Source organism: Littorina saxatilis, linkage group LG2 (genome assembly GCF_037325665.1).
Source record: "Littorina saxatilis isolate snail1 linkage group LG2, US_GU_Lsax_2.0, whole genome shotgun sequence".
NCBI classification, from domain to species: Eukaryota; Metazoa; Mollusca; class Gastropoda; order Littorinimorpha; family Littorinidae; genus Littorina; species Littorina saxatilis.
In genome coordinates this window covers 57139101-57151176 of record NC_090246.1, presented here as the reverse complement: position 1 = coordinate 57151176, position 12076 = coordinate 57139101, and positions in this window count along the sequence as shown.

Below are 12076 nucleotides of genomic sequence, written 5' to 3'. Positions count from 1 at the left end.
GTTATTTCCCTTTGACCATTAAGATGTTCCTCTATAAGTCCTTGTATAATTTTAATCCACCAATAACTCCCTAACCGTGTGTTTGACTGGTCCCAATTTGTGTAAGGACCGTCTCAGGAATGTATAGAAACCAAGTTTGGTGACGATCGGTCCGTTCATTCTTGAGATCTATATGCGAACACAAACAAACAAACAAACAAACACATCGAGCGAAACCTATACACACCCTATACCGGGGGTGTAATAAACGGTAAAAACCCTCTTCCAAATGTATGGGTTCAGACAAACCCGCATCGCGTATCGTCGGGCGTGTGTAGTCAAAAGCGGCATACGGCGCGCACTTGCACACACACATGCACTTTCATACTCATTTCCGCAACATTGAAATAAAGTAGTATCACAGCCAACATGCACGGGCTGTTGCCACAACTTGATGTAGGCCTATATAGGCCTACATATTCAACACACGTACTACTTAATGACATGATTTGTCCTGAGGCCGCGCCAAGGCTGACATCAAGTTCAGGGGGCTGGGGTCGTGAGAAGGAATGACATCAAGTCAGTTGTGTATGTGTCATATGATGATTAAAGCGGAGAGAATACATCCCGACCTGCGCCTGTTATTTTAAATTGCGCCTTCATATGCCCTACGTGGCAGTGTGATAGATCAAGTTCTTATATATAGTCACTTAATTGTTACCCTTTTGCGGCCTGAAGCGTGTCTCTAAGAAGTGCACTGACTTTACTTGTAAGGGCCTTTTTACAAAAATGTTGTACTTTCAGACCAAAGAAAATCCAAAAACAAAATGTAATAACTAAAACTTGTATTATGCACATCTTGTTTGTAAATCATTCTTGGACCGTATTCTTTACAAATCTCTGGGACAGAAATTACAACATTTTTTTAAAAAGGCCCCATTATGTGAGGTGTTTTCAACATAAGGCAGCGGCATTCTGATCATCATCGGTCCATGCCGTATCGCCGGCATATCTCTGACCGGGTGCATAATTACTGCGCGGAATCTATCAAAATAAGAATACAGAGTTATCTCCCATGTTTTTCGCTAATGTTTCTGAGAATAGACGAACTGAGACGAAAGTGATTGCAGATTGGCCGACTTCGACAGCGACAGTGATCTCCGTTCTGTTCTTCACAGTTATAATAAAGACATCGTTCTAAGGTTCCCAAAGTTGATTATGGTTGGTTTTTGGGGTTTAATGTCCCTTCAGCAGATGCTAGCTGCTATTCGAGACCGATTATCACGTGACACTTTTGCCATATTTGGAGTTGTTTGCACAGTAAATACACCCGCGAAAGATAGCTCGCATGAAACTGTCTTTCATATCAATTCCTTTGTAATTTAAAAATTACACAACACCATAAAAAATCATTATTGACAATCGCGAATCTGCTTATATCAATAACACATTACGAAAAGCTCTAGATAGGTAAAAAATCGATTTCCTCTTCAGAGAAGGAAAACAAAGGTATCCTGTCGGCGGCACGGTTCTCCGGCTTTTAAGACCTATAATAATCTGACAAAACGAAGTCTTACACGTGAGGGAGTCTGATAATGGAGGTAATTTATTGGCAATATGAACCGAAAATCTTTAAAAATTATGATATGAAAAGGGGGGGGGGGGGTCTTAAAAACCGAGGGTGGGTCGGTGGAGGAGGGTCTCAAAGGCAGAATCCAGTGAACTGTGAGGGTCCCAAAGGGTTTAAAATCGTGATCGTGATTTGAGTTTTTGGACCTTTCTGTGACCATGATTGCCGAAATTTCCTTTTCTGTGATCGTGATGGGACTTTGCCCGTGATCCGTGATGACAAAAAAATCAAGTCTCGTGATCGTGATCGTCATTTGTTTTCGTGATCGTGATGGGCATTATTGCAAAGCATTTTATTTTCAACGTACATTTTTCACAGCTGTATCACTCTATGATCCTCTATTCGTCAAGGTGTTTGTGATCGTGCAAACAAAAATCAAGGTAACTGTGATCGTGAAAGCTAAAATGTTCCTTCCCGTGATCGTGATAATACCCCCCCTTTGGGGCCCTCAACTGTATCAGCCGCACAATCGATTTATTCTCGATTAATCTATCAGGGCCGGACCAAATGAGTTGTAAGGGGGGAGTTCCTCCTTTTTGGGGGGGGCAAATCAGCGAAGTGGCGAAGCCACAAGCGCGCGCCTGCAAAGCAGGCGCGCGAACTAGGGGGGTCCGGGGGCATGCTCCCCCGGAAAATTTTTGAAAAACGGTTAAAATCTGTGCAATCTGGTGCATTCTGGGCCTTGTTTTGAGGGTTAAGAGCAGCATTGTTTTGGTGCTAAAACTAGTAAAAAAAACAAACACTCAAAGCAAGGTACATGCTTTAATTAAACAAAACGAAAACGCTTCGCGACTCACGCAAACGACTGACTTGGAAAAAAAACTGATGATGGCTGTCACCAACGCCTATCAGTCATTATGTCTCAGTGTATTATTTGCTTATCGCACGCGGCGTCGGGTGCATGCCTGTTTACGCTAAGGCCTGGCGCTCACCTATATGTAACTTCAGCAGGACAGACGACGCACTGCAGATTATCCCAGCCCGCTAAACGTTGCGTGAAAGGAAAACAGGCCAAGTACTCGTCATAATCCCTATCGCAGCATCAATAATATGCAGTGCGTCGTCTGTGCCGCTGACTCTGCGCAGGTATATTCTGCCCTTAACATTCCTTTTACCGCTACATGTACTGGGAATCTCTGACTTCTGAGAAACTCCTTTTTTTGTGCCTGATCGAAACTGACCGTGGGATTCTGTTCATTGGGAGTGAGCCTTTTTCACGAAAGGAATCAATTTCAGAACATTGTGTACATCGCACAAGACCTAAATAGATTCTGTAATTAAGAGTGTGTTGTTTCCACGAATGAGTTCTTTTCGGGGAATCGTGTTCATCATGTAAAGACGTGATTAAGCATAACCCGCGCTGTCATAGTACCCTTGACAATTCCCTCAGGGGTTTGGGACATCTTTTTATTGTAAGCGATCATTTGTAATACATGTACCGCTAACTTAGGAATTATGAGAATGTTGTTGTTGTTGTTGTTTTTCTTATTTATCCAATTTTCCCGATTCATTTTTCATAAACAAAAATATCAAGTGCTCATGTGCATCCGCTATTTGCAGAACAATTCAGTATCCGTAATGAACAACGCGGTTTATTCTTGCTGATATTAGACAACACAGTCCTGAACTACTCCACTGATAGGTATAGGAAATAGCCGGGAAGGGCCAATTAAAGGCTAATGGGCTTTATCCGCTATGGCTGAGAGTAAATACTACACTACGGTCAAACTTGAACTCGAGCGCAACGGGCTGGTTTTATCGCTTTCTAGTTTCTTGCTACTTTAATATAATCTAATAGAAAAGATAACCATTTTGGAGAAGTTATCTGGCAAATCTAACCTTAAAGCTTAAATACCCAGGGACATTCGCTGTGCTGTAATGTAGACACACTTGCAATGATAAACTCGAAAATGTGTGTATATTTTTCAATGTCTCCCTTTCCTTCCTTTGTTGTCTTCTTGATTTTAAGTTATATTGATATGGATATATTTGAAGATTTTAATTCACATTTTGTTAATCATATCCCGCAATGAAAAGAAACGTATGATTATATATGTGAGGACTTAATAAAACTGTTTAACTTAATTGTGCCGGTAAGCATGTTGCAGTATTTGTCATGTGTGGCCAATTAAAATCAATGTACAGCCTCTGTGTAAATAGGAGAACGGTGTCGTTATGTAACACCCATTCCACACAACCGTTCCAGGTCCCGTTCCCGTACCGACCAAGGAACGGTGCGGGCACGGGAGGGATCGGGGGGGACCGCAATGGAACGTAAATGATCGTTAACGAAACTGCTTTGAGCGGTAGGGTCGGTTGAGTTTGGGCCGGTAGTTCAAAATTGTAGCCGTTCCCCTCCCGATCACAATGAACGGTAATGGAACCTTAATCCATCGGTAACAGAACGCTTGGATCGTTAAAGGAATTTTTTTTCTTCTTCTTCTCTTCTTTTAGGAGATTAGACATTGTTAATCACACATGTGCGTGCGTTTTTTTTTTTATATCGGAAGTTTTTTTATTATTTTTTTTTATTATCATTTTAATTCTTATTAAGTTATTATTGCTTTCCTTCAGTCTCACTCTTTCTCTAAGCTTCACACTCAATGGACAGTAAACAGATCATGGACACTTTTAATTTTTTTATTTTTTTTATTTTTTATTTTTTATTTACATTTACCCTCTCTCTCTCTCTCTCTCTCTCTCTCTCTCTCTCTCTCTCTCTCTCTCTCTTTCTCACACTTGTCCACACAACATCTCTCTCTCTCTCTCTCTCTCTCTCTCTCTCTCTCTTTCTCACACTTGTCCACACAACATCTCTCTCTCTCTCTCTCTCTCTCTCTCACTCTCTCTCTCTCTCTCTCTCTCTCTCTCTCTCTCTCTCACTCTCTCTCTCTCACTCCCTAGTCTGTCTTTCTCTGCATCCACTTTCTTTCTCTTCGACTTGTCTGTTTTTTCTGAATTTTGTTCTTCGGATTCTTCTGTCTTCTTCTTTGTTCTTCTTTTTTGCTTCGTGTCTCTCTCTCTCTCTCTCTCTCTCTCTCTCTCTCTCTCTCTCTCTCTCTCTCTCTCTCTCTCGCTCTCTCTCTCTCTCTCCCTCCCTCTCCCTCTCTCTCTCCTCTCCCCCATACTCTGTCGGTCTCTCTCTCCCCCTCTATCCCATAGTCTGCTGATCTCTCTCTCTCTCTCTCTCTCTCTCTCTCTCTCTCTCTCTCTCTCTCTCTCTCTCTCTCTCTCTCTCTCTCTCTCTCTCCCTCTCTCTCTCCCTCTCTCTCTCTCACTGTCTCCTCTCGTTCTATCTTCTCTCTCTCCACTTACTATTTTTTATACATTTTGTCCTATATTTTCTTCCGTCATCATTTCTCCTTTTGTTACCTAACGTTTCTTTATTTCGTTTCGTTAAAGGAACTTAAATCAACGGAAACGCAACGGTAGCGCTCTCACACACTGAGTTGTCATACCCACATTCCACACAACAGTTCTAGGTCCCGTTCCCGTGCCGACCAAGGACGGCTGCCACTATGGTCAGACGCTGCTCAAAGATGCAAACAGTTTTGTCAGCACACGCTAAACAAAACAAGGCAGCTCTATTACTGAATTCGCCTCCACTGTTTTGATAAAAGGCCGTTTGCGCAGCGTTCCATTGTTGTGGCAGCCGTCCTTGGTCGGTACGGGAACGGGACCTAGAACGGTTGTGTGGAATGGGGGTGTAGTTCTTCTGCGTTTAAGTCCCGATTCTCTTCATAGACTTATGCCGGTTATCTGTGCTGGCATCAGTCTATATAATGCTAGCAGACGATTCCCGTGCAATACGAGGTACTAAAGTTTGTAATCTCCATGCGAGATTCGCCACTCAGTATCACTGATGGGCGAAATGGTAGGACGGATACGAAAACCAAAACAAGATTCCCCAAACACAGCGTTTACAATTTCAATACCTGAACGTTCAAACACTATTTTTGAGTAGTGTGTGGTGACACTGATGTAGTTACAAACCCCACAACACCACACTGTACCTTATGGGGCGCTTTGTTTTCCTAAGTTTTTTTTACATTTAGTCAAGTTTTGTTTACATTTAGTCAAGTTTTGACTAAATGTTTTAACATAGAGGGGGAATCGAGACGAGGGTCGTGGTGTATGTGTGTGTGTGTGTGTCAGTGTGTGTGTGTGTGTGTGTGTAGATGCGTGCGTGAGTGTGTGTGTGTGCGTGTACATGTGTGTGTGTAGAGCGATTCAGACCAAACTACTGGACCGATCTTTATGACATTTTACATGAGAGTTCCTGGGAATGATATCCCCGGACATTTTTTCTTTTTTTCGATAAATACCTTTGATGACGTCATATCCGGCTTTTTGTAAAAGTTGAGGCGGCACTGTCACACCCTCATTTTTCAATCAAATTGACTTCGGTATTGCATTTCAGCTTGGTGGCTTAATTAATTAATGAATTTGGTCATTAAAAATCTGAAAATTGTAAAAAAATTAAAAAAAATTCATAAAACGATCCAAATTTACGTTCATCTTATTTTTCATCATTTTCTGATTCCAAAAACATATAAATATGTTATATTTTGATTAAAAACAAGCTCTGAAAATTACAATTATAAAAATTATGATCAAAATTAAATTTTCGAAATCAACTTAAAAACACTTTCATCTTATTCCTTGTCGGTTCCTGATTCCAAAAACATATAGATATGATATGTTTGGATTAAAAACACGCTCAGAAAGTTAAAACGAAGAGAGGTACAGAAAAGCGTGCTATCCTTCTCAGCGCAACTACTACCCCGCTCTTCTTGTCAATTTCACTGCCTTTGCCACGAGCGGTGGACTGACGATGTTACGAGTATACGATCTTGCTGAAAAATTGCATTGCGTTCAGTTTCATTCTGTGAGTTCGACAGCTTGACTAAATGTTGTATTTTCGCCTTACGCGACTTGTTTTTGTTTTTTGCCACGAGTATACCTTCAAATAGAAAACTAACTTGGATGGAACCTGCGCGCTGGTGCGTACATAATATAGGCCTACTTACGATAAGGGTAGGTGCAAACAACAATAACAAGTCGCGTAAGGCGAAAATACAATATTTAGTCAAGTAGCTGTCGAACTCACAGAATGAAACTGAACGCAATGCAACGCAGCAAGACCGTATACTCGTAGTCCACCGCTCACGGCATAGGCAGTGAAATTGACAAGAAGAGCGGGGTAGTAGTTGCGCTAAGAAGGATAGCACGCTTTTCTGTACCTCTCTTTGTTTTAACTTTCTGAGCGTGTTTTTAATTCAAACATATCATATCTATATGTTTTTGGAATCAGGAACCGACAAGGAATAAGATGAAAGTGTTTTTAAATTGATTTGGACAATTTAATTTTGATAATAATTTTTATATATTTAATTTTCAGAGCTTGTTTTTAATCCGAATATAACATATTTATATGTTTTTGGAATCAGCAAATGATGGAAAATAAGATAAACGTAAATTTGGATCGTTTTATAAATTTTTATTTTTTTTTTACAATTTTCAGATTTTTAATGACCAAAGTCATTAATTAATTTTTAAGCCACCAAGCTGAAATGCAATACCGAACCCTGGGCTTCGTCGAAGATTACTTGACCAAAATTTGAACCAATTTGGTTGAAAAATGAGGGCGTGACAGTGCCGCCTCAACTTTCACGAAAAGCCGGATATGACGTCATCAAAGACATTTATCAAAAAAATGAAAAAAACGTTCGGGGATTTCATACCCAGGAACTCTCATGTCAAATTTCATAAAGATCGGTCCAGTAGTTTAGTCAAGTTCAAGTTCAAGTTCAAGTTTATTAGTCCATAACCCATGGGGGCATTTTGAACAATAAATACAATCAATACAATCATGATATATGCTAATATAATAAATAAATTTAAAAAAAATAAAAATAAAAAATAAAAATAAAAAATAAAAAATAAAACAATTATGAAAAACTGTTGCAAATTCTATTAGTAAAGTCCAAAATATTCTTTAGCAATTTCTTTTTCTTAGTAGCAAACAACTTTTTAAATTTAAGTGCATTAGGTTTTTTCCAATAGTAAGGTGGTAACAACTCAGCTCTTTCTTCTTTGAAAAAATCACAGACAAATAAATAATGGAATTCATCACCTATGTCATGCGATACACATTTGGTGCAAGTCCTTTCTGACCTCGGGATGTTAAGATAACGTTCTTTCTGTACAGGTAAATTGTTGTTTAATGTTCTAAACTTCATCATTGAAACACATTGCTGATATGGCAGGGTTGTGACGTAGTCTTCACATGCAAAAATATCTTTGAACATTCGATAATTCCAAAACATATTTTTTGTTCCAATTTCTGTAAACCATTTATGGATATACTGGTCATATAGACTTCTTTTTACTTTCTTTTTAAACCATGTGCTTGAGTATTGAATATTTTCTTGAGAAGTCCAAAGGCCAGAGAGACCAATTTCATTTAAGGTTTTTTCAATGAAACATAAGTACTTGGATTCAATCATCTTGTTGATATACAATCTATAAGTAAAGCAATACACAATACTTGAAAATTTATTTTTATGAATAGGACTAATCAGTTTATACCAATAGCAAAGCATTCTACATTTCATATTAACATCTAGTGGATATCTTCCAAGTTCACCAAATATCATAGCATTTGGAGTTGATTTTTTTAGTTTGAAAACAATTTTATAAAAACGCAATTGAAGTTTAGTAGCAAGTTCACAGGAACCAAAACCCCATACTTCACATCCATACAATAAAATTGGAGCAATCATTTTATCGAACAGGTCAACTTGTATGTCCACAGGTAGTGACAATTGTCTACAAGTGCGCAAAAGAACAAACATTGCCCTTGAGGCACGATCATATAGATTCTTCTGTGCGACTGAAAATGTATTATTATAATTAATCTTAAGGCCCAAGTACATTACATCAAACACTACTTCGATTAAATTGCCATTGTACGTAAACAGTGGTTTATTTCTAATTTTACCTCTGGAAAAAACTATAACTTTCGTTTTGTTTACATTAATATTTAGACGCCATTTTAAACAGTATTCGTGAATCGCTCTACACACACACACACACACACACACACACGCACATACACCATACCCTCGTTTCGATTCCCCCCTCTACGTTAAAATATTTAGTCAAAACTTATATTGACTAAATATAAAAATCAAAGGCCCCTGCGCCAAACTCGATTTTTCGGCACACAAGACAGTGTTTGCATCGACATCTTCAACATTCCACTCACGTTATACGCTAGCGGCAATAAAGAGCCACTACGCCAGTCACCGAACAATACCGTTGGCTATAAATCAATCTGTCGACCCACTTCGAATGTGATTTTCGTATTCAAGTAAGATACGCTACCTAAATCACAGTTCAACGAAGAAAGAGTATTCAAGTTCTTGGCAATATTTCGTCCTATATGGCTGTTCAACGACTGCTTTTCATAGATCCTTCAAAAATGGAACAGCTGACACACACGAATGTGCATTCTGACGGCATGAGAGCAAGCTGCGTTTGTCATTGATCATAATATTATAACAGAAGAAACCGATATTTTTTCTTGTGTTAAAATATGGAACACTACATTCAAATTCAAATATTATATATAATTCAACACTGAAGCTTCCAATATTTTAATATCGTACTGGATCTTTGGATACCAAAATATACATTACTGAAGCGTTTTTGTATATATACGTATTTGTTTGTTTGCTTAACGCCCAGCCGACCACGAAGGGCCATATCAGGGCGGTGCTGCTTTGACATATAACGTGCGCCACACACAAGACAGAAGTCGCAGCACAGGCTTCATGTCTCACCCAGTCACATTATTCTGACACCGGACCAACCAGTCCTAGCACTAACCCCATAATGCCAGACGCCAGGCGGAGCAGTCACTAGATTGCCAATTTTTAAGTCTTAGGTATGACCCGGCCGGGGTTCGAACCCACGACCTCCCGATCACGGGGCGGACGCCTTACCACGTATACTTAGCACAGTAATATATCTATCTATCTATACATATAAATAAAAGAGAGTGTCTGTCTGTCTGTGTGTGTGTGTGTGTGTGTCTGTCTGTCTGTGGTCGCCATACCTCAGAGATGGCAAAAGATAAGCACAAGATATTTTGCATGCACACTGCCCTGGACCCACAAATGTGCACCTGGGTTTTAGTTTCTCCAGACATTGTTTCCTTCCTCGGATAATTACCCTCCCCATCTATCAATACAGTCTATATAGTGCAAGGGAGGTAGTTCATGCTTTGTCACCCACGGAAGGGAGGTAACTCTCATCTATCAATACAGTCTATATAGTGCAAGGGAGGTAAGTCATGCTTTGTCACCCACGGAAGGGACGTAACTCTCATCAAACCAGTATACCGTGTCATTCTCAAGGGTGACCGAGCCCGCTATCATCCCGCCGCCCCCCCCCCCCCCCCCCCCCCCCCCCCCCACACACACACACTAACCCTGCCCCCTGCTCCCCCTCCCTGCCTTCCAGATCATCGCGAATAATGTTTACGAAACGATCGCCTCAGTGAAAGATCACGAGAATTTACAGATTTCTCTCCCCTGTTCAAAAAGGTATGACGCGCTCACTCATGAGGCATGCGTGCTTTGATCAGACGGTAACTACAGTGGGTGTGAGAAGGGGTAAACAAATCACGAAGAACACGTTGAACCAAATAGAAACTTGCCTTGCCTATACATCCAAATGTATGAGCTCACACTGTCATTTTTCTTATCCACATTGGAATAAGATTCGAGAGGTTTCTGAGAGAGGGGAGAGCAGAAACACCCGGGCGAAGCCGGGCCTGACTGCTAGTATAATACTAAGAAAACGACTCTTGCACAAATGTTACTTCCAGTGTCCATTCATTCGTCCTCCGTACGTCTGGTGATTTCTTCCATTAACTTCAAGTTGTTGTTGTTGTTGGTGTTGTTGTTGTTGTTGTTGTTGTTGTTGTTGTTGTTGCTGTTGTTGTTGTTGTTGTTGTTGATGTTGTTGTTGTTGGTGTTGCTGCTTCTGCTGCTGCTGTTTTGCAAGATATTCAAATTTGGCACGCTGAGGCGTCAATGTACAGCCATCCTTCGTGTCAAGACTGATTAACCTTTCTATGGTCGAGGTCATTACTAGACTGAGAAGCCGGAACATTCGTTTGGACGTCTCTAAACTTTTAGTTTTAAGACTGGTTGACTTTAAACGTCCATCGGCCTTACGCTTCTATTTCTTTTTTTCACTTTTTCTGCATGCCCGATTCAGTTTCTGGATGTCTTAAATTTATTCAATCGCAAAACCGTTTATCCAGGAAAAGGAGACTGGTGGGCAAGAACAACACAAGAAGAGACAACCGTCCGCCATGGTGGAAACACTATTATGTACCCCGGGTAACTGGCCAACGACGAACCGTGACAGGAAACTGAAACGTCGAGTCAAACCATGAATTTCTTTTTGCACTTCAGTCAAGTTTTGATTTTTCTCTCGGTTCGCTTTCTTTCTTTCTATTTGCGTCTCAGTCTATATCATCTCTGTCGATCCCCTCTCCTCAGTGTTCTTTCAGTTTCCCTTTCGTCAGCCTTTCCACGCATGAATAGTTTTCTGGAAATCCGACGTGTTCATCGGCCTTTCTTCTACACCCATTCCCAAAGCCCCCCCCCCCCCCCCCCCCACACACACACACACACACACACGCGTACCTCTCACCCCCCCCCCCCCCACCACCCCTCTCTCTCTCTCTTTATTTCACGTCTCATCATCTTCCTTCCTTTCTTTCTGTCACGTAATCCGGCCAAAGAGGGTCACAAGCAGCTTCTAACCTCTTTGATCCGACAGGGCAATGTGTTCTCGTCATTTCAATGTGTGTAAAAATACGTACACGCCGCAGTCCTGATAGAGTGTGATCAGCGGAAACACCTGTACATGCGTGTTATGACGCACTTGCCCTGTAGCCCTTCCAATCCGTGTTGTCCTCGATCAAAGACCTCCATCGTATCGACCTCCGTATTTTCACAGGTAACAATACATCATGTCAAGTTCTTAAAGGCACAGTAAGCCTCCCGTAAACCATCACAGATACGGTCAGGCTTTACACACAGTACAAACACCCTTTCATTTAAACACTCACCGATTGAGAACATCCTAGGTGCCCTCCGTAAAGAGCGAACAATTTTCAAAGAATTTATTTTTGCGTGGTTTATCTTACCCCTGAGCCATCGTGAACCCGTGTGATCCAGTTTCCCTTTTTCACAATGTAGTCGTCAGTAAGTCATTTGAATGCGACTCGATGTGAGCTTATTTACAATAGCACGTTTTTATGCAAGAAACAAACGGCTGTGGTTCACAAGAACTCTTGCGATGCGGCTTTTGACTGTTGAGAGGAACGGCGATATGCACTGATAAACCGTCGTCTGCTACGACCCTTGCGTGACCCTGCTTCCG